General features: G+C 35.4%; 1 long non-coding RNA gene across 1 annotated transcript; it reads left to right on the top strand.

The window, feature by feature from the left end:
- Positions 1-449: 449 nt before the first annotated feature.
- Positions 450-2,414, top strand: LOC132107287 (uncharacterized). Its single transcript, XR_009424263.1, has 4 exons — positions 450-658; positions 790-1,017; positions 1,146-1,215; positions 2,165-2,414. It is a non-coding gene; the product is annotated as an uncharacterized LOC132107287 (long non-coding RNA).
- The last annotated feature ends 21,848 nt before the right edge of the window (positions 2,415-24,262 follow it).

Raw genomic sequence — 24,262 nt, forward strand, 5'->3', positions numbered from 1 at the left:
TATTACACTCTAAAAAACGCTGGGTTGTTTTTTCAACCCAAATGCTGGGTTGAGGCCGCTGGATAGGATTTTGGGATGTTTTAACCCAAGTTTGGGTTGAAAATTGTTCTCCGTTTTAACCCAGCGGTCTGGGTTAAGAACGCGGACGTGAAGGAGAGCAGTCACGTCACGTGAATGTATTTTGTCATATTTACATAAGATTTTACATTATCTGTACTTTTTGAGGCGTTAATAGACTGTTATGGTCACGGTTACAGTCATGTTACTTTGTCTTTTTTTTCGCGGTTAAACTGAATGTATGTTTGTCTCCTAAAGGAAACGGCATTGTGTAGTAAAGACTAGCATAATTATTTGAGGCTGTTGAAGTGGTAACTGTTAAAAGTATGTTTTACATGTAATATTTCAGACTTGTCGAGCTCGTGTCTTCATTGTGTCAGCGTTGTGCGCCGAGAGTTAAAGACACAGAAGCTGTTTGTGTGAGGAGTCTCAGACTGTGAGGAGGAGGATGTGTTCTTCTGAAGAGAGGGACAGACGGGTTTAAGGAGAGTAAACTTCAGAATAACATTGTTATCTTTATTTTTACTAAGACTAAAATAATGTTTGTTTTTGTAGATGTTGAAATCCAGAGACAAGATAACTTCATTCTTTTGAGACTGATGTGAGTTATTTTTTTTATTTTTTTTATTCATGTTTCTGTTGTGTCCTCCCTGTTTAATTCACATTTTAATGCAACAACAGTGTGATCACATGTTCATATTTTATTGAAACCATTGATGTCCCTCTTTGCAGAACTCAAACTAACTGGAGTTAAGGACACAGAAGTCTGTTTGTGTGAGGAGGAGGTTTTCTCAGCTTCTTCTGAAGAGAGGGAAAGAAAGTTTAAGGCAAGTAAACTTCATAATTTCATGTTATCAGTTGTTGTTGTTTTTTACCAAGAGTAAAATAATGTTTGTTTTTTGTTTTTGTAGATGTTAAAAGCCAGAGACATGGGAGAGCATCATTCTTTTGAGATTTTATGTAAGTTACTTTTAGAAAATAAATGTTTCTGTTGTCTCCTGCCAGTTTACTTCACATTTTGATGCAACAACAGTGTGATTATGTGCTCATTTCATTAAAACCATTGATGTCTGTGTTGTTCATAGCAGAACTCAAACCAACTTTGGAGTTGTCTTGTCTGATTTGGAGATTCATCATTCTTGGTCTTCCCTCTTAAAGGTAAATTTCACACACAAAATCATTTACTTGCCCTCATGCCATTCCAAACCAATAAGACTTGAATAAACTGAAATGAATATATTTGTAATTTTCTCATAAGTTTGTTAATTCATTTATAGTCTAGATAATCAGTATTTTAAAGCCTCATAAATACAGAGTTCTTGTAGAAGTAATTCATTCCGATATTTATATATGAATAAATCTTAAATTATATGATAGCAAACATGTATGTTCCAAATAATATACTGGTCTCCCAGACTAGCAATGGAGGACACAAATTAAGAGAATATTAAATACATTCATTTGTTTTCCAAAAATTAGCAGAGTTTGTGTGGGTATGGAACAACATGAGGGAGAGTAAATTATGACCATTTTCATTATTTGATGAACTAACCATTTGAAGAGCAGCCACTAGGTACATGAACATTTTGTGAGGTATGTGAATGTCATGTCTGTTTTAATGTTTCAGTAAAGAAGCTTTCTGAAAGCAGTATATTTATTCAAACAATATTATGTGCCCTCACACTAGTGCTGCCATTATAGCATTCTGGAGCGCTGTGGTGAACCGAGACATTAAACAATCTCACATAGGCCTGGTTTCACACACAGGGCTTAGCTTAAGCCAGGACTAGACCTTAGTTAAATTAAGATATTAAAGCGACTATTACAAAAATGCCTTAGAAGAAAACATTACAGGTGTGCATCTTGACACAGAACAATGACACTGACATTTGTTAAGATATGTCAGAGCAAGATATTTTCAGCTGAGACAGTTCAAACATGCATTTTAGTCTGGGACTAGCTTAAGCCTTGTCTGTGAAACCGGGGGAAAGTGTTGAAACTTTAACACAGATTATTTACCTATCCCTACGGATATGAATACACCTCTACCTGAAAATGGATAGTTTAATTAAATGTTTTATTTTTTCAAATGTGTTTCTCTTTCTAGGCCACTGATGAAGAACAGGCGGTGACTGGATGAATGCTGGTCAAAGAAGAGAACATCCTTTCCCCTAAACTGATGCAGCAGTGGGTTTAAAGGAGGACACTGCCCTGGATGATGTAGAAGATGTCACATGTGCTGATGGGGCTTCTTCATGACTACATCAATTATGCTAAAGAGATCATGAAAATTGACCGTGATGCTTGATCTGTATTCATGGACTATGAAACAAACTGTAAGTGTATAATTTGTGAAAGTGATGTGACATTCAGCCAAGTATGGTGACCCATACTCAGAATTCATGCTCTGCATTTAACTCATCCGAAGTGCACACACACAGAGCAGTGAACACACACACACACTGTGAACACACACCCGGAGCAGTGGGCAGCCATTTATGCTGCGGTGCCCGGGGAGCAGTTGGGGGTTCGATGGCTTGCTCAAGGGCACCTAAGTCGTGGTATTGAGGGTGGAGAGAGCACTGTACATGCACTCCCCCCACCTACAATTCCTGCCGGCCCGAGACTCAAACTCACAACCCTTTGATTGAGAGTCCAACTCTCTAACCATTAGGCCACGACTTCCCTCGAAAAACAATGTTAAATGCTTTTTCTGTGTTGTTTAGTAGAAGAGTTTACACTCTTCGTCATTCATACACATGCTCACATTCTTACACACACACACACACACACACACACACGTCTGTTAAATGTTATAATATCAGAGTTAATGTTGTGATTTATTTGTGTACTGTCATGCCAGAATAGTTGGTGAAGAACCAAACTAATTGTAAATTTATTGTAAAATAGTGTTTTCGTATATTTTTATACAATATATACAATTGAACAAAGTCCAATTTGATCTTAAGTTATATTCAACGAATGTTCAATGCTTTATGAACTGTAGCTGTTAATGCCATCCTTTTCAGCATTTCTTCTTACATGTTACTTTTTGACTTTACTCTTGTTTTTAATAAATATTTTCCTTTTGATAATAATTATTTGTGTGTAAAAGTGATATTTAAAATGAACATTATTTGTAGGTTTAATGCCTAGCTCAATTTCGGTTCATTTTAACGTAGCATGCATTGTTTCCCACATCCTTGCACTCAATTGGTGGCGGCACTCTGAGAGTTAATTTTCTGCCAGCAGGAGGCGCTAAGCGGGAGAGGTAGGTTTCGACGGCAACGGCTGAAAAGCGGCACTGAGCTCACAAACGCTGCCTCATCAAGCATTACATGCGAAATGAATTTGAACATTTTCTAAATATAGTAGTTTTCCTACTGAAATACAGTGATAAAAAAACACCCGCTCTGGTTTTTGAAACCCTGCAATGTAGTCATTTTAAACCATAAAAAAAGCAACCCAGCAGGTTGGGTTAAACATGATAACCCAACTGGTTGGGTTAAAATAACCCAGCGTTGGGTTCGTCCCTTTTTGACCCAGCGCTGGGTTGCCAAAATACCCCAAATTGGGTTGTTTTCAACCCAGCAGTTTTTAGAGTGTACACTTTGAAGTATAGTATCAGTAAACTACTAGTTTAGTATTTTTACACTGCAAGCATACTCATAAGTTTTCTTTAAGTGAACTTGACATCATACTTTAAGTATACTACTATATCCCTATTTAGGTTTTAATTTGTATATATTTTGTGATATGAATATCTGAACATACAAAACATCAAAATAACAGGGTATCTGCTTGCAAACAAAAAATATTGTATTCTAGCTTCATGCATTTTTTTTCTAAAAAACTTTAATGTGGGTAAGTTTCATAAAAACAAAGAAATTACATTTTAAACAAAAAGTTGAAAAAAAAATATGAATTGGATTCATGATAATCAAAACGTAGATGAAGTCGATCAACACCCCAAAGCTTGACTGTAATTATTACCACTTCATCGGTCGACATTTTATTCCATAACGTTACAGTTTTGATGCTGTTTCATGTCAGATGATCGTTATATTACATGTGTTAGTATCTGGTGGTCCTTTTTCTTCTTCACTTGTTTTTTTTTTTATTTTAATTTTTTTATCTGTACAGAAGATGTGTACTAACGCCCTCTACCATAAAACAATGAAAACATGGATTCTAGGAGCACAAGTATAGTTCAAATATATTTAGACTTTTTGCAAGTATAAGTTAAGAATATTTCTGAGAAGTACATAAAGCCCATTTCTGAGAAGTACATAAAAAGTAAACTAAAAGTATACTTTCCTATTTTAAAAGTTTAAAATAAGTACACTTATAGCACACTGGAATAAACTTCTTTTTCGTAAGGGTATTTGAGACAATGAATTATTAGTTTAAGGAATCTCACAGACTTGCCAGTAAGAACATCTTTGATTAGTGTTTGCAGATATCCTGTCTATATTGTTCCACATATTTGGAATTGCTGGCAGCAAGTTGTATTGAAAGAAATTCCACTGATACCAAGTCCCTAGCCTCCTCAAGGCAGCAAGGACACTATTAAGAAAGAACAGACTGCCTCACCATAAATTGCTGGTGCTTGCCAGCCTGTGGTGTTACTGGATTCACTCTGATGTATCAGCTATAACACAATGTGACATTTCTGTCTTGCAGTGGGTCAGTAAGAAATCTTCACTCTTCTCCAGTGTGTCTCATCTTTGTTTATAGGCAGAATAAAAAGGATTTAGTGAGAACTTTATTTTGTTATGTAACAAAACACGCTTTTAACACTCACTCACTGGACTTTTCACTTTGAAAGTAATGCAAAACATGCAAGAAGCAATGCCATATAATTTTGCTGAAACATCTACATCAATGTTTTCAATGAGCCTTGGTTGTAAAATTTAAGGGAAAATAGTTCAGAGGGAAATTGGGGTAAATGTTGAGGGTTCACTGCATCCTGCCATTTTGCTTGAATCAAACCCTGCTTGTTCTTTGGACAAAAGCATTTATCTAGTCCACTGCTGCATTTGCTTGCTTAGGCATCTTGCTCAGTTTTGGTATTTAAATAGTATCTTTTAAGGCACTTTAAAGGGAACCTCTAAAATAAAAATGAGTTCTTTTGCTTTGCTTTGAATGGAAATTTACAGTAGCTTAGCCCTGGAAATCCACTCAATAACGATTCGTTCAGCTGTCAGTGTCCTGACAGAGTCCTTTGCTCACTCACATTGGTTCTTTCTCCTTCTTTAAGCCATTGTTCCCCATCGGTTGCATTACTTTTATGTTCTACATGAGTTTCAGGGAATGTTATTTTTACATACTGTAGTGTCATATTGATTTTAATTATACATCCTATTCAATTCACATCATACTGGTGACTCATAACATGACAGTATCTTTGCAGTTACACATCACAGCATTTACACAAGGATTTCAATTTCATCTTTGCACGTTCAATAAAATGCAAAGGTTTATTTAAAGCACCTGTTTAATGACAACTCATAAAGAGCATTTGCTCAGTCTATGATAAAGATATATGAACAAACATAATATATATGTTAGTTTTGCTCATAGGCTCTGTCTGAATTCCTTCTTTGGAAATGTCGGCTTGAGCAATTAAACACCCACATTAATTTGAGTGTTAACAGTAATTGGAAACAAACCATCAATCTCCACTTGTCTTGTTCGATGAGACACCATGGCATTGAAATACTCCTGGAAGGTGGTAATAATATAGTCTCCTGCTCTTGCTATATAAACAGCATATATGAAGTCATCCATTAGTTATATTTTGTAAGTTGCTATACATGCACTTTTAAAACATATTTCATGTATCCTACAATCTAAAGCCCTATTAATAATATGACTGTGTTGATTTTCAGTGTAATAAACTGCAGAGTCCACTGGCTTGGTAAATAGGGCTGAAATGAAGTGTTGCATACAGAAGGAACCAGCGGTGCGACTCTGATCATGTATGTATAGCGTGATGTATTACTGCTGTTCCTAAGAGTCTAAACGTTCAGAGTTATAGCGCAGTGAATAGTGAATGGTTGCAGTACTGGGAGAGACATCATGCTTATTCAAATTCTGAAAATATATATGTATTTATGTCTGTATTATAAATGTGCTTGTCTAGAATGCTGACGCAGATATCAGACTTCAAACTTTTCTTGATATTTGATTGCACCTTCTGTAGATCACTCGCTGTAAACTGAATGACTGTGCAATGCAAATGTATTTGTAAAAATTTCAGAAATTATATTATATTATATTATATTATATTATATTATATTATATTATATTATATTATATTATATTATATTATATTATATTATATTATATTATATTATATTATATTATATATTGCTGGTGTACCTTTAAAAAAAATATACTACAAAATACATAAAATAGACTACATTTTTCAGTTCTGTATGAAGGATTGGGAAGAACACATTAAATTATATAATAGTCAGAGAAAAAAAATCTTGACCGGGGCGCATCAGATAATCCCAAACGAGACTATGGGTGCTCCAGAGAGGGAACAAAATATCAAAAACAAAAATTATCTCACTCTCTATTGTCTAAGATTCTGACGAAGGCCTGCTTGGGCTGATATGTGTTGTTTTTTTTAGTTTTTTTATTAAGTAGCCCTGTATTATTATCAAAGTCTTTTTACTTTGCTTGCTATGTGATTCCCTGGATGTGGATTTTTCGGGGTTTTTTTGCAAGGGAATCCACTTTTTGTTTTTGACATTAAATTATATGTCTTGTAGTCCCGTTGGAGCCAAATGAAGTGTTATATATTTGTCTCACAGATCACTTTGCTCAACATGGCCAAAAGCGACCCAGCAGGTTGCTGCCGCATATTAAAATGAGATTATCAAAAATAATTTTTCATGCATGTCTGTACATTTGGCATGAATCATTCTTGGAAAATATGTCATATTCTAGGTTCTTCAAAGTAGCCACCTTTTGCTTTGATTACTGCTTTGCACACTCTTGGCATTCTCTTGATGAGCTTCAAGAGGTAGTCACCTGAAATGGTCTTCCAACAGTCTTGAAGGAGTTCCCCGAGAGATGCTTAGCACTTGTTGGCCCTTTTGCCTTCTGTCTGCGGTCCAGCTCACCCCTAAACCATCTCGATTGGGTTCAGGTCCGGTGACTGTGGAGGCCAGGTCATCTGGCGCAGCACCCCATCACTCTCCTTCTTGGTCAGATAGCCCTTGATGACTTCAGTGAGACTCTACAATTTTCATAGTCATGAAAATAAAGAAAACTCTTTGAATGAGAAGGTGTGTCCAAACTTTTGATCTGTACTGTATATACACATATATATGTCCCTCCAGTCTGCAGCATGGTTCAGTATGTGTTTAACATCATTTTTTTATTTAGTTATTTATTTGAATTTTAGGCTAAAATTTTTTGTAATGTAAAGGCACCTTTTTGTCTGCAGTAGTTCACTTGAAATAGTCCTGCGGTATGACAAATTATTTTTTAAAAGGACGCATAATCCATGCCATTTCTCAATTAATGAGGTCATAAAAGCTGCATGCATAATAATTAAAAAACAATTAGAATATAAAAAAAAAAGTTTTAGATGAAGTATTGCATTTCACACCACAGGACGTGTCAACTTCCCAAAAGCATTTCATGTCAGCTACCCACGAACAGATGTGTGAATGAAAACAAGATTGTTATTGACTTTGGATCATAAGTTTAGTTCACTTTTCATGACTTTCATGTGGCCCTAAAGCTTCTCGGAGTCATCAGTGCGAATGGGGTGCCTAGTGTTGTTTTGGAGGAGCTCGGCACTTGCTGTCTGCATTAGACCTCTGCAGTGAGCTAAATCGCGATCTTTTGGCTGACTAAATGTCAGGAAATATACAGGAAATATAAAGTCACTCTCACATCCTTCATAGCCCTGACAGTTTCCTCCCAGATAAACACACACTTCTGCTGCTATGGAGCAAGAGTCATCTACTGCACTTAGTACAGGGAAGTAGAGAGTAAGGAGGAAGGCTGAAAGAAAGAAGGAGGGAGACTTGTAACTGTATCGATGTGTTGCCGACCTGTCATTTCTGATTGACTACACCATTTAACATAGCACTCAGACAAGCTCTCATTCATTTGATCTTACAAAGGAATAATGTTGGCCTTACCTGTTTTTGTAGAGCATGATTTCTTATAGCTCGTATAAAGCACTTTAGCACACAGTGTATCAGTAAAGAATCGAAGATAACAAAGTCTCTAATACAGTTCAACATTTGTGTGTCTTCATATATGTGTTCTAGAAATGTAGCTATATTTCAGAAGGTTCCAAGACAAATGTATTGCTACAGTAGGTGGCCAACCAAAGTGTGCTTTCTACCGATGTAGGCACCGCCACCGCGTCTGCAAAGTGTACATGCAGCTTTTGACCGCTGAGTAGTGCTTTAACCACAAGTTTTGAAACAAACGCATCAATTGAGTGACTGCAGTAACCATCTGACCTGGATACAGACCGGATCTGGTGGCTACGGTGACATCGGAATAAGAGAGAAACAGACAAATATTAGCGTAGATGCCATTCTTATAACAATGTAGTAAATACATTGTGTGTTATGGGAAGTGTTCCCAGTTCCGGATTTTCCTAATTAATGCATCCTAAAATTCTTTAATGGATTTGAATATTAGAAATGTGTTAGTGTGTTATGTGTAAGCCAGGTTAAAGAGGTCGGTCTTTAATCTAGATTTAAACTGAGTGTGTCTGCCTCCTGAACAATGTTAGGTAGGTTATTCCAGAGTTGGGCGCTACAATAAGTAGGAAAAGGATCTGCCACCCGCAGTTGATTTAAATATTCAAGGTATTATCAAATTGGTATTCACTGTATTATCAAGTTTTGAGAACGCAGTGGATGTGGAGGAATATAGTGCAATATTAGCTTATTCAAATACTAATGTGCTAAACCATTCATGTGTTCATTTTGTTTTGTTTTTTTATTCTAAAGAAAATTTTGCTATATTTCAGAAAGTGCCAAGACAAATGTATTACACTACCATTCAAAATTTGGGGGTCAGTAAGATTTTTTTGGTCACACTTTATTTTTAAACATGTTCTTGCCATTAACAAACTATTAACTACGACTTTTGCTTCAATAAACTCCTAATTTGCTGCTTATAAATAGTAAGGTAGTTGTTAACTTAGGATTAGGGATGTAGAATATGTGCTTTATAAGTACTTACAAACAGCCAATATGTTAATAATAGCCATGTTAATAAGCAAATAATTAAAAGTGGGGTTTGGTCCTAAAGTGGACTAAAGTGTTACAAAATTATTATTATTCAAGTTTATTTGTATAGCGCTTTTTACAATACAAATCGTTGAATTATTATTATTATTATTATTTTTTTTTTAAGAAATTAATACTTTTATTCAGCAAGGACACATTATTTCTGAAAAGTGTGAGTAAAGCCACTTTACATGATGTTACAAAATCTTTCTGGAAAAAAAAAATACTGTCCTTTGGAACTTTACCAAAATTCCTGAAAATAAAAAAATAAATAATAGCACAAATTATTTTTTTTTTACAAAAATTACAATTGTCTTTGTCATCACAGGAATACATTTTATTTAAAATATATAAAAAATAGAAAACAATTATTTTAATAGTATGTTATAATATTACTGTTTTTACTGTAGCTTTTGTTGCATGTAAAAGGCATAGATAGATAGATAGATAGATAGATAGATAGATAGATAGATAGATAGATAGATAGATAGATCTACTTTTCTGCAAAGTGTGTGGGATATACAGTATGCTATAGAATGTACTGTAAATAGAAAATATGTTTTGAAGTCAAGGTCATACTCAAAATCAGGTCAAATCCGAGACTAAAATCCCAGTTAACTGGGCGTCTCTCCCACCAGTGGGACTATTTTAATTCATTTTTATGAAATGGAGTGACGTGAAAAATCATCTCCAGTTTAATTTCAGCCATGCTAAAATTCCACCGGGGCTCATACTGTCTTTTGTTTTACATTTTCACTAAATGCTTTAAAGAAACCAAAGGCATGTGTTATCTGCTGACAGCTTAGCAATATGTTGGATTTGAGGTACTGTAAAACAATGCATTGATGTTTATCATAAAGCACAAGAAGCAAAACTCGCCTTATTTAGAATTAGCACAGATCCAAAGTCAAGCATAAATCTCCCCACAGCACAATAAAACTCTTTCAAACTTTTGCGACATCCTTATGTTCATATATTGTTCAAGACGTAATAATGAACAGAGATGATAATTAAAGGCAGGGTAGGTAATACATGTATAAACAACTTTCTTCCAAATTTGTTTAAACTTTCTATATATATCAATGCATAATTAAAATGTAAGTACTCTGATAAAAAGAGTATAAAAATCGAGTGACTCTAGACCGTTTATTCTGTATTAAACACAGCTCATTATTTCCATTTCGGGACGAAACATAGGATTGGCTTAGGCGACTGTCACTCTCTCGCAACCATGGCAACCACCCTTTTGCCACACATGACCTGCCCACTTGCGCGTGCACGTTTGATTTGAGGAATTCAACAGGCACGGATCCTAGGAATACTACCAAAACAATTTCAGAGAAACAGCAAGCAAATTTCACAGTACCAGCCTACGCAGTTAGTGAAGGCAAACCAGGCAAAAAAGGAAGACAGTAACAGTACAAGAAAAGGCAATGAACAAAAAGTCTTTGGATAAACAAAGAAATAAAACGCGAGTTTATATCGGCGTGGCTTTCCAGCGATGGCGAGAACTGAGGGAACTCAAGGGGCTGAAAAGTGACTCCTTGATGGCTTTATTTCTGCTGGACAGGTAAATCTTTCTTTTTGTATTTTGATCATACATATTTTTTTCATGAAGCATGTGTCATTAGCACACGTAGCTGCGTAATATAGCTAACATAACATTACTTAGCGAGCCGTAGTAGAGGCTTTGGAAGGAGCCCAGAAGGGAGGGGGCGGAGTGAATGGAAATAATGAGCTGTCTTTAAAACAGTCTTGAGAGGTCTACAGTCACTCGATTTTTATACTTTCTTTTTCAGAGTACTTACATTTTAATTATGTATTGATATATAAATAAAGTTTAAACAAATTTGGAAAAAAAGTTTTTTATACATTTTTTTACCTACCCTGCCTTTAAGTGCTGGTGACGGTGTTTCCATTTCCTTTCTTTGCATTTACGTCTGGCTCCGAATCCGTCACATTCCCACAAGCTTCATTAGCTATGAGCGAATCACATGTGGCTTGGAGCCTTGTCTTTACGTCCGCCTCACTGCTGTCCACCTGCCCTGTAATTAATAAAGACCTGCCATTTATCGTGCCTCTCCATCTTGCTCTTTGATTTGCCTGTCAGAAGCTATTAAAGCCCACTCTGGAGGCCCACAGAGCACCAGCAGGAGGCCATGTCAGAATTACATCAACCTGATTTAGCGGGCATATTGGAAACCTGCAGTGGAATCCAAGGGAAACGCAAAAGGAGTGCATGAGCCTTGAAACATTGTTCATTTGGCAGCAGGTTACTCTTTGTTGCTGCTTAGTTTTCTTAGTTTTTTGCAAGTAATTACTGGATTTGTACTGGATCTGTGAACATCCAGAGGAACAAACTGTTACCCAGGTAGCAGCGACAGATCTTTTCTTCCATACTTTAATGTATCCGGCAGGGACTTGGCTCTATGCATTTGTCGTTGATTGGAGTTTGAGAGGTGCGGGGTGGGGTGGCTACTGTTACTCTTTAAAACAGAAAACAGTTACTTTGAATTGTAATAATATCTTACAATATTACAGTTTTTACTAAATAAATGCTGCTTTGGTGAGCATTGAAACAAACAAAATCTTACCGACAACAAATGTCTATGTAATTAAATATTTTACATAAACAACAACAATAATAATAATTATTATTATTATATATTTTTTGAAAAAATATAATTTATGTACAGTATTTAATTACTTTCAAAAATCTTTTTTGTTTGTTTTTATTAATAATTTTGTTCATTATTTTAAGCATCATTTCATTTATTCATTCATTGCATGCATTCATTTTTAGCTTACATTTTTAAACCTTTGATATTCTATGTTGTATCAAATGAAAGTTACACTCCATCTGAACTTTAAGAAAACAATATATAGGCTAGTTTTTACTTATCTTTGATATGTAAAAAATCCCAACACAGGGGTTTGTTCATTGATAAACATCTTATGGGCACAATAGTGCATACTGCGGCTCAGTATCAGCGTGTCTTGCTTTGCCGCTGGCTGTGAAGTGACATCATTAAGGGGCTTTGCTCAAGCTCGTTTACATGCACTCCTCTGAACAGCCTTGTTTTTCCTCCTCTGCTTTGCCTTCTGATCTGATGGCCAACAGCCTTCTCTTTCGTCCTGCCTCCCTCCCTCCTGAGCTGTTAAGGGCTGTTTTGTTGGCCATTTTGATGTATTTATTTACTGAGTGTGTGTGTGTGTGTGCGCGCGCGTGCGTGCGTGCGTGTGCATGTGCATCTTTGATCCAACTGGGAGCTGCAGAGAGGGACAGAAGGAAAGAGACAGACATAAAAAAGAGAGTGGAGACAGCATGATGGGGAAAGGTTTGTCGACATAAGACAAACACGAGAGAAGTGCCACATCTGCTCTCAGTGAAGAGAGACAGGACACCAGAGGAAGTCAAAGGGGATGCAAGGAAAACATACTGGAATATACAAATCAAGAGAGGAGCGCTGCTGGTATAGTAGCTAAATTTCCCGAAGGTGCTGTTGAATACAGAGATCATCATGGTACGAGGAACACGGATGCTGGGAAACTTGGCTCCATACAGCAAAACACAAATCATTGAAAGTGAAGTGATTTAAAAAATCATCAACCTTCACAAATTCATCACAGAGCTTTAATATCAAAGACGAAAAACATTTTTTTCACATTTAACTAGTGATGTCTGTATTCTCTGTAGACACAAGATACATTTTTGTTCTAAGAGCTCTACTGTATGAAAACTGCAGTGTAGAGTGTAAAGAGGTTAGATGCAATAATATATGCTGTCACAGTCCATCATTTACAAGAATAATGCAACAGAGTTTTTTCAAAAACATGCCTTTCAAAAACATAGACAGCAGATCTCGTTATTCAGAGTCGTTGCATATTAATTCAGGAAGATCAATAGCTCAGTGATGTTTGAAAGCTTGCTTTCATTTTATTGGCAAACACTGTATTTGTTATTACTTTGGCTAATGGCCTAATCTGGCTTAGAGTAATGAATGAATGCACTTTTGCACAGCGAAGCATGTTTACACAGCAATATTGTTATATATATATATATATATATATATATATATATATACATACACACACAAAATGTTTGTTTCACAGTGTAAATTAAAATGAGAACTGGTGGCTTGGCAACTAAAGGAAATAAAGGAAGTTTAAGATTTTTATTTTATTTCAAGTAACACAAATTTTTATAAATTCAGCTTTAGTTTTAATTTGAGTTTTGTATCTCCTCAATTCTAACTTGCTACTTTAGGGTTTAGGGTTACTTTAAAGTTGATTTTGAAAGAATCAAATACAGATTTATTTGTAATATAAAATATTTTTTTCAATAAACATTTTTGTACTATATATATTATGGTACTAATGTAATATTTATACGTTCTTACAAAAAAACATGAAATGAAGCAACCAATGAGACTGTACTAGGAACATGAACATTGAATAACTCGATTTTTATTAACATTAACAAAGATTAATAAATTGTGTAACAAATGTATTGTTCATTGTTCATTCATGTTCGTTAATACATTAATGTTAACAAATGGCATCTTATTGTAAAGTGTTACCACTAATGTTTATTCATCATACTGTTGAACTTGACAGTTTTCTATCTTGTTATTTCATAATAGCTTCAAAGAAGACGGAGAAAGCCAGAGTCTTGTGCCCTGCGTTTATCAGTATCAATATTATGCTCGTTGGGTGAAGAAAGAAAAACTCAATAAACAAAGTAAAAAATAATTTGACTGATATCTTCCCCACCCCAAGGTTTCTATAGATATCACGATATATCGACATCGTGAATTCTTATGGCCACAATAACCGTGATATGAAAAATCTAATATCGTGACAGCCCTAGTAAGTACGTTACTTAAAATAATTAAGTAGATTTATTAGAAAATTTTACTTTTATAGGTTCTTTTTTTTACAGCGTCTTAGCTGTTTTCGTAAGATTTTAATGTTCACTTAAACATTTGTACTGGAGATGTGTGGTTGAAATACAGTAGCACTACTGAAGTTCTCAGACGGGATCATCCACTTTCTGATATTTTAGTTTAACTTCTATTGATTATTGAGACACTCCCTCCCTACATCCTTCAGCCATTTTAACACACAATTACACCCCCTCACACACATACTGCTTGACCTCATTAAGGGGTCATGGGAGGAAGTCAGGCATAGGCATGTGATGGACTGTTATCTGGACAGAAAACATTCCTATCACACCTCACCTGATACGGATAACCTTGGGGCACTTAAACAATTCATAAATCTCCCCGACAGACATCCTTTTCTGTTCCAGCATCCAAATGATGTGGTAGTTATAAGAAGAGAATGGATGACACATATGAGCTCTAAAATACGTAAATGGCCTGATAACATGACAGGCCTTAGTCCGATATACTTTATGTTCCAAAAAGGATCTGTACATTTCTATCAAGACAACTCTTTAAGATTTTAGCGTTGTAATAGATATGACAGTGTTAATGTATTTGGTTTTGGTGGAATAGACCTGCTGATGCTGGATTGCTGCTGCTGTTGGTTATTGTTGTAGTTGTAGAATATTGCTGCTGCTACTGTTGCTCAAAGCAAGTACAGGAATGTGCTACTGCCAAGTACTTATGGCGACACAATGCTGTGAGTATTTAAGACATACTGTTGCACAAATAGCATATAAAATAACCTGAGCATTTGCGACTGAGAATTTGGCCTTCTGATTCTCTTTTGAATCAGGCTAATTTCTAAAATGTGTACATTAAGTTATTGTACATGAATTATATCTGCAATACATTTAGGTTGGTTCTGTTTCTCTAAGGGGGGTTATTGCTGCTCTTTCTGGTCTTTTCCATGCTAGGCTGCATGGATGTGCAGGTAGTTTATGCCCAGAACTGAACCATACCACCAACCCAACCTGTATTCTCATTGTTAATCATCTTTGACAATAGTGGTCCTGACAGGAATTATAGCACCAGGAAAATTTCTGGAAGACCAAGGAGCTGCAATCGTACAATAAATTGTCAGTTCTCAAAATAGAAGAAAATGATACATAAGTTTGATTATTTTGTTCTTCAAAGACATCAGCCCAATTGATCAAGGCTCTGGGTTCCTGACAGGATGAAGTTATGGCCTAAACTTAGGACTAGTTCTGGCAGGCGACAGGTTTGACTCTTTACCCCCAATACGAATGAGACATCTGCCTCAAAGACAAGCAGACCGGATCAAAGAGGTGTTGTAACATTAAATAATAATGATGAACTCTCATTGTGCACTGTGTTTATGAAGCCTCAGTCTTGTTCTGGCAGATTGTCCTCAGATCTTCCACTGCCTTCCATCCCTCTTTCTCTTCTCCATTTCCATCAAAAAGACAGCGGGTCAGTACTCGGGTCTCTTTTGCTGAGCATCATGTGGTGTATACCAACCCTAAACAATCAGACCAACAACCAAACATTGACCAATTGTCTTTTGGAAATGACTTTATTATGTCTTACTAGGAATGACCTATGTGTAAGATCGGCTCTTTAAGTTATTGCTCACTTCTCCGCTGACCCGATCAGCCATCTTCCTGCCGATTGAATCGTTTAATCTTTAGTGAAAACGGTCCATCCTTTGACATTTATGCAACAATCTGGGATCCTCTTGTCATACATTTATTCATTAATCTGCTCATTGGCTCTCTCATGAATACAAATGCCACTGTGACCTGCTTTACCTAACCCAAGACGTTTACAGGGATTTCGCCACAGCTTTTGATACCTGCTCCCCTCATGCATACACATCATATCAACAATAACCAAAGGACCGGGCACGCTGATAACACGAGGCGGAATTGGACTTCCTCGGCTTGGCTTCGCTATACTTTGCATGGTGCAGTTTTCATTTGCATAGATCAAAATACAATTTGATCCCATTCCGTTTCAAGGGGGAAATACAATATCACGCTATTTCTAAGACTCTGATGGCTGACAGCTGAAAACACATATGCTCATCAGAAAGACTTGTATGAATGACTTGTAATGTCTTAGATTTAAAATAGATGTTGTTTTGATGAAATAAAGGGTCCTTAGCAAGGTTTTGCAACCAAGTTTCTTTTGTTTGTCTTTTGCATGTGTATTAGCTTTCACATCGATTTGGTTACTAGCACAAACCAAACAACACAAGGGAAAGTTTTCCACATGAAACCTATACTAATGCAAACCTTTACAGAGACGTTGACACGTGTGGATGGAAAAGGATGGTAGCATTGTGTTGTTGTTGTTTTATCTCTTTATTTTTTTATTTAACACTGACAATGATCTGGATGATGTCTATTATATTATATTATATTATATTATATTATATTATATTATATTATATTATATTATATTATATTATATTATATTATATTATATTATATTAATTTTGTGATTTTATATTTTTTATTTATCACTTTGTCTCTAAGTATAATTGCAAAATAAATGTGACATGTTATTTTAATTGTTAATGTAGTAATTGGTCATTGTTCACAATATAATAATTAACATACTATTGTATAATGTGAACTGTTAGCAAAATGAAAATTGATAAAAATTTTGTTTCAACACTGATTTCAAATTAGAATGACATTTTATTTTTTCTGGCATTGTATCTAATTTTTTATCTGATTTTAAACAGTTAAAAGGATAAGCTAGGAAACAACAGAACAGGGACCTGGATAACATTTACATTTCTTTCAACGTATTTATACAGTACATGGTACATATTGATTTAGACCCAGTCTTTTACAGTACTAATCCTAAAGTTGCTTTATTGGAAACACCAGGTCAAAAGTTTTGTGACTATAATAACCTTAGCTAATTACCTTTTTATGCCTCTCTTGTTTTTCCCACAGTTGCATGTTTATTTCTTTTCACAGTGCTCATTGATCATTGTTTTTTCTTTCTCTCTCTCATAATAACTAGATCTCTTTCACCATATTCAAACAGATTCAGCGTTTTAATTAGCACCATTTTCTCTTAGATTCCATCCTCACTGAAGGTTACTTACTTAACAAGTGATGTTTGGGTTCATGTGCATGCCTTTGATCTGCCAACCATGGAAAAAATAACTGTGAAACAGCATCACACTTGATGCTTCAACTCAACGCCCACAGAAAATGCACAGAATGCGAAAGAGAGCAGCTTTCCTCAATTTGAAGGTAAGAGCTGTGTCTTTGAACTGTCATTTGGCTTGTTATCTCTCTGATCATGTGTCACCCACTCTTCCCAAATGGCCCAGGTGAAGACCTGCGACCTCCCAGACCTCTCACACACCTCATTATTTAATCAGACATTCAAGCCAGGCAACAGGTTCCATCTTTGTAGAGTGACATTTGACCTCAGCTCTAAAAACAACCCACGTCTGCACCACCCCCTCACCACCACCCCCCTCCCATGAAAAAAAGTGTGCATAATTTAATTGAATGTGCACTTTTTGTGTACTTCAAATATTAAATTATTTATTATTGAAATAAGTCAGTACAATTTCTAAAGTTTTTTTAATTGTCAAATTGAAAGTTCTACTTTAAAATACATTTTAAATTGTAATGTTTTAATATTTTTGGCTATAGGCTTTACATATATAGTTTATTTTTTTGTACATTTTTTACATTCTTATTCAGGTTTTATTTTTAAAGTTATATATTTTATACTAATTATAATTTATACATATGCAATTTCAGATTTATAAATGTGCAATTACAAATATATTGAAATGCATCACATACAAGTTTCAACAGAAGGGACTTTAAAGCATTTTAGTTTACCATAAAGCTTGTCAGTTCATGCAGCAGTACACTTTAAACATATTTCATAAATGTAATTATGAAATTACATAGTGGGTCAAAAAGCATTGTAAAATTCTGCCAATTACATTTAATATAAATCTAAACTATAATACATTATCATTTAATTTAGTGTCGAAAACATTGTTTATTTCACACATAAGTATATTGTTTATTATTAATATTATTATTTACTATATTATTTTGGTTGTACATACACATTTTAAATGTGTAGAGTTAAAGCATACTCTAGTGCAGTTTACAGCAGATTCCTGGCAGTCTTTATTCTTCATTTCAAGAATTTGACTGTAAGTCTTTACTAAACTGATATTTTAACACCAGACGCTGAAATAAAAACACCTGCATTCAATATTAAGATATTGCCATTGATTTAAGGTATGTGTCTGAGTGATTTTAATAACATCGGCCTCAAGAATAAGGAATAGTAATTCATACAATCATTCTTCATTACGGTGTAACATTTTCATTATTGTTTATGACGACACATTTTCTTGAAATATGTTCGCTCAGTTTCTTCTGAAAGGTTTTGAACAGTGATTACACTTCATCCAGGCTATGCTTGTTCTGCATGGGCCTGCATACTGCCCAACTGTTTGTTCTCCAGCATTTTGAAGCCCCTCCTTTGCTTTCTGGCAACAAGCATCACCTTTCTTTCGCTCTGTCTACTTCAGTGCATCTAGTTGTTGACAGATGTCGTGTTATTCATGAATATTCGGCGCAGAGGCAGCGAGCCTGGCACTATAGACAAGCCTTTGATCCTCGTTTCAAAGAGGTGGCTGTCTGTGGCCCTGCCAGAGACGCCCCGTGACTCACTGTAGATTTGCCGCAGCGACCTGTTTGTTTTAGACGAGCTGCAGAGCCCCGTTGCTTGCAGGGATGTGGGAAGATCTGCATTAGCACCCACGCTGCAGTTCGGCAGCGAATATATTAGCAGTACATCAATAAGGTTGAATGTGTGTTTGTATATTAGTGCTGTCATCCTAAATAAAAGTTTTTGTTTAAATGTATGTACGATGTATATTTATTATGTATATTTAAATACACGTACAGTATATATTTGGAAAATGTTTACATGTATTTACATAATATATATAATATATACATACTTAATATATAAACAACATATTTTTCTTAAATATATACATGCATGTTTAATGTATTTATATATACATAACAAATATACACAATACACACACATATTATGTAAACAAAATCTTTTATTTGGGATGTGATTAATCATTTGACAGCACTATAAGTATTAACTCTTTCCCCGCCGGCATTTTTGAAAAAAGTTGCCAGCCACCACCAGCGATTTTGATGATTTTCACTCAGATTTGATGGACTCTAGTATATTTTGCTGTATGAATATCTGAATATGGAATACACCAAAATAAAAGATCAGAGCCTCTGCTTTATATGCTATCCATTGCTGATGATCACATTGTTTTTAATATGCATCTGTTTATATAAGAGATAATTTCTCCGTTCTGTTCACATGTGTTTGTTCGGGAGGTTTTGTACTCGTTCAGAAGATGTGTAATAGCGCCCATGAGTGTACAACAGTGAAAACATGAAAAGCCGTAAAAACTCATCAGATGCGAGGAAGCGTTGTATTCTAAATGACGAGATAACTCTTAAAGGGCGGGGAAAGAGTTAATAAAATAATTAGATGTATATTTGTGCTTTTTTGCTATATGACAGTAACATCAACAATGCCATGCACTTGCATGAGTAAACAGGAAGCAGGGCGCTGACAGCTTGACTGTATTATCAAACACAAACGGTACAGTAATCTCCTCTCATCGCCAAGCGTGACGATACAGTGAGCGCGTCTCATGTTCCAATAAGATTACAGGGTATGTGTTTCATTAAAACTCTGACGGGCAAATACACTGACACACTGAGTGTTCAGAGCTCGGTGAGTCTGTGTCGCTTAATCTGTGGTGACATTCACAACACCGCACAAAAAAAAATAAAAATGGTGAACTGTAAAACAACCCATCTGTCTGGCCGAAAACATTTGCAGGCGGGTGTCTGTGGTGCTCTGTGACACTTTCCCATTAAAAACAATGAGAAGCCGCCATCTGCAGTCTGAGAAGCTACTCTGTGCCCGCGGCCCCTCTTGACCCCTGAAGAAAAAAAAAAAAAAAAAACACCCTGCAGTCCATTCATTGGCGGGATCTTTTCATTCTGTCTGCTCCTCCAGTGTCGCTAATGATATTGGTTTCTCTCATCGAGGCATTTGAGAGTCAACCTGGTCTCAGGCTCTCTTTTGTTATGGTGAAGGAATGGAGGGTATCCTCTTCCCATCTGCCTCTCCCAGAATGCACTACACAGAAGAGTGCGGACCTTGTTGGCACCCATCGATTCTCATAGTTCCTCACCTTTCGGTAGAGAACAATAGAGATCTTAGCAGTCCTCAACAGCTTGGTTTCCATAGGCCAAAATAATTGCCTAAAGAGCACCTGAAAATATTTTGTGAGTGACACTCCTTAGTGGATGAGGCTGAGATGTTTTTGTCAAAGTTATTTTAGATCTCAATTTCATTCAGTCCATCCATCCATCCACACTTCCACTGCCTTACTAGCTTGTTTGTTTAAAAAAAAAAAAATTGTTTTTTTTTTGCATATTGAAAGAAGTCTCTTATGCTCACCAAGGCTGTATATATATATATATATATATATATATATATATATACTGTATGTGTATACAGAGAAAAAGTAATATTGTGAAATATTATTACAGTTTAAAAGAACTGTTTTCTGTTTTAATATATTTCAAAATGTAATTTATTCCTGTGATGGCAAACCTGAATTTTCAGCATCATTACTCCAGTCTTCAATATCACATAATTCTAATATGCTGATTTGATGCTCAAGAAACATTTTATATTATCATCAATGTTGAAAACAGTTGTTTAACTTAATATTTTTTTGTGGAAACCAAGATACCCCCCACCCGTAGGTATAGTACTCAAAACACTATACCTACAGAATAGCATGATCATTTTAAACAATTATGTCTACATGTTTTTCATGATTTTAAATCTTGATTTGACAGGAATATTATTTTTTAATGCTTTTAAATATCGCCTCTTGGATGTTTATTTATAAGTTTATTAAAAGTGTTTTAAAAGATTGATTTTGCCTTTAGTCTTTGTATAGTTTTATGTCAGCCAGTACTTTATAATCTGAAGATGTGTTTGGTGTTTGAGGATATGTCTTGTAGTAATTAACAGCAGAATTTACAGGTTGCTGGCCTTTGTGTATTTCTACAGAGTTGATTAAAGTTATGAATTTAATTACTACTGATAATTACTTCCAATATGTCAAAGATGTTTGAGGCAACCTTCACAGTTTTAAGCAGTGTTGGGGGTAATGCATTACAAGTAACGCGAGTTACGTAATCAGATTACTTTTTTCAAGTAACTAGTAAAGTAACGCATTACTTTTTAATTTACAAGAAAATATCTGAGTTACTTTTTCAAAAAACTAACGCCAGTTACTTTGTATTCCCATTTTTTGACTGACAAGCCTCCTGTTCCCATATTGGGAGAAATCGGAAGTATGGAAGCGTTGTGTGCGCTGTGTGAACATGATGTTACTGTAGTTCTAGACTAAATGTGAATGTGCATTAATTCATCCCACTCACAAAAAAACAAAAAACAAAACAGATTTAGTATTCATCAAAATTAATCAAAACAGTGAAATGCAAACTCAGAATATGACGCAAACCTGCAATAACTAAATATATTAAATAACACAAATGTATCTATTCCCATTTTATTAACAGTGTCTATGCTACTGACCTTTAATGATCCAGTTCAACCATACTAATAATTTCAAAATGACTTTAGATAAACTAACAACTGTGCTTCATTGTTTTGTTTTTTTTATTGCTGAAGAGTGTTGAACCTTCTTCTCCTGTGTTCTCCCGTACAGACGTGAATTTACTTTCCCTTCAGCCTGAGGTTTATTTATTACACTTTTTGGTGTGAAAGGGCTTTTACATTTGCTATAAATAGAACTTCTTATATTAAAAACAATCAAGCCCTGCTCATATTTAAAAAGTAACGTGAAAGTAACGCAAAAGTAATGTAACACATTACTTTCCATAAAAAGTAACTAAGTAACGTATTTAGTTACTTTTTTAGGGAGTAATGCAATATTGTACGGCATTACTTTTAAAAGTAACTTTCCCCAACACTGGTTTTAAGCTCCACATATTTCCAAATAAATGAGTAATAATCATTTATAATTGTCCTGCAATTATCCCCGCTCTGTCCAATTATGTGGATGTTTCCTAAGTTGAACTAAAGTCTATTGTGACAGACAGCAGAAATAACTTAGACAAATGACAACACAGAATGATATTATACTTGTGTAGCTTTTGGACCACCACACGACTGTGTTCTCAGTGTGATTTATGGGCACCGTCCAGATGTAATGCTTAAATCAAGTTCGGAAGGAAATCGGCCTTTATTGAAACCTCTGTGGTCCGATTTCACAATTCCAACTCTGCTGACCCAGTTTGCCAGTAAGAAAAGCCATTAGAAGCCACTCAGTGGAGCCAAAAGCAGATGCTTCTTATTGTTATCATCCTAACTATAAGCAAGAACACAGGGGTTTTGGCAGGAACTTCTGTGCGCTCAGTAGAAAACAAAGAAAAAGGTCGGGAGAATAAAACGAGCCAGAGACAGAGGAGGCTTGGGGCCTGAATGCAGTCTGTAGCCCTAGGCCATCTTTGTGTGTTGTACAGTGATGACGGCTGTATTATTTTCCAAAAAGAGCTTATTTGACTGGATAAACTTTAGTACAATAAATGATGTGGCTTAAATTTAAAAGAACAATCAAATTCGCCACATACACTGCTATCAATCAGTTAATTAATTAAGATTTTATTTTATTATTATTTGTTTTTTACTTTGCATAAAAAATTGAATACTAGTTCTTGTTTAGTACAAGACTAACCATGGCAGTAAACCAAGCTTTGTTTACCACATAAATAATAGTGTTCTACACAGACCTGTCATTACCTCATGCTAATCAGATGATGGATTCGCGTACGCTAGCCTCAGTGTGCAGTAGCACCAGAAACACACACACACACACACACACACACACACACACAAAGTCTGGGATACAGTGATTAATGGTTCTTCCCCTGTTTGTGTATTCGTCTATTTAGGCATTTCCAGAGCAGACCTCAGGAAATGGTGATTAAGTACTGCAGGAGTATCTCTCTCTCTCTTTCTCTCTCTCTTTCTCTCTCTCTTTCTCTCTCTCTCTCATTTTCTCTCTGTGAGAGTAACAGTCTCTTTGACCTCAGCCTGGTTCTTCTGTAACATGCCACCGTCTAATTGGTGCTGGCAGGACACAGACTGTCCATGCTAACGATGGGGGCTAATTTAGCAGACGTATTAGCTCAGGGGTGACACGTCCAAAGTGTGCCAAACAAAAGAATGAAGAGCTTAAGCATCTGCAGTCAGGCACCTGCTGAAGTCTGTTCATTTCTATCTCTGTCCAGTGGAGGAAGTGTGGTATAGGGTTTAGCCAGTTAGCATGGACACGTGAGCCCCTGCTGGTTAGTGCCGAACAAAAACTAAAGGCTCTGCCTGCATATGTTCTAGATAATCAAAAGAGATTTTCTTAAGCTGTTAGCGCTATGCTAACCTTGTGTAAAAAGTCATTAGCATGTTGTAAAAAAACAAAGAAAGGGAAATGTTTAATTTGACCAATCTATTAAAAAAATTCTATTATAAAAGATTGCCGTTTTTGATCTCATTTGACATAAACTTTTAATTCATCAAAGAATCATGAAAAAATATAGCATGGTGTCCACAAAATATTAAGCAGCACAACTGTTTCTTAATTAATAAGAAATGTTTTTTGAGGGCCAAATCATCATATTAGAATAATTTCTGAAGCATCATGTGACATTTATGATTAGAATAATGAATGCTGAAATTTCTGCTTTGATGACATACATTTTAAATTGTAATAATATTTCACAATTGTATTGTTCTTTTTGTATTTTTTATCAAATAAATGCAGTTTTGGTGAGAATAAGAAACTAAAAAAAAAAAAAAAAAATCTCA

This window comes from Carassius carassius, chromosome 27 (assembly GCF_963082965.1).
Source record: "Carassius carassius chromosome 27, fCarCar2.1, whole genome shotgun sequence".
In the NCBI taxonomy this organism is placed as follows: Eukaryota; Metazoa; Chordata; class Actinopteri; order Cypriniformes; family Cyprinidae; genus Carassius; species Carassius carassius.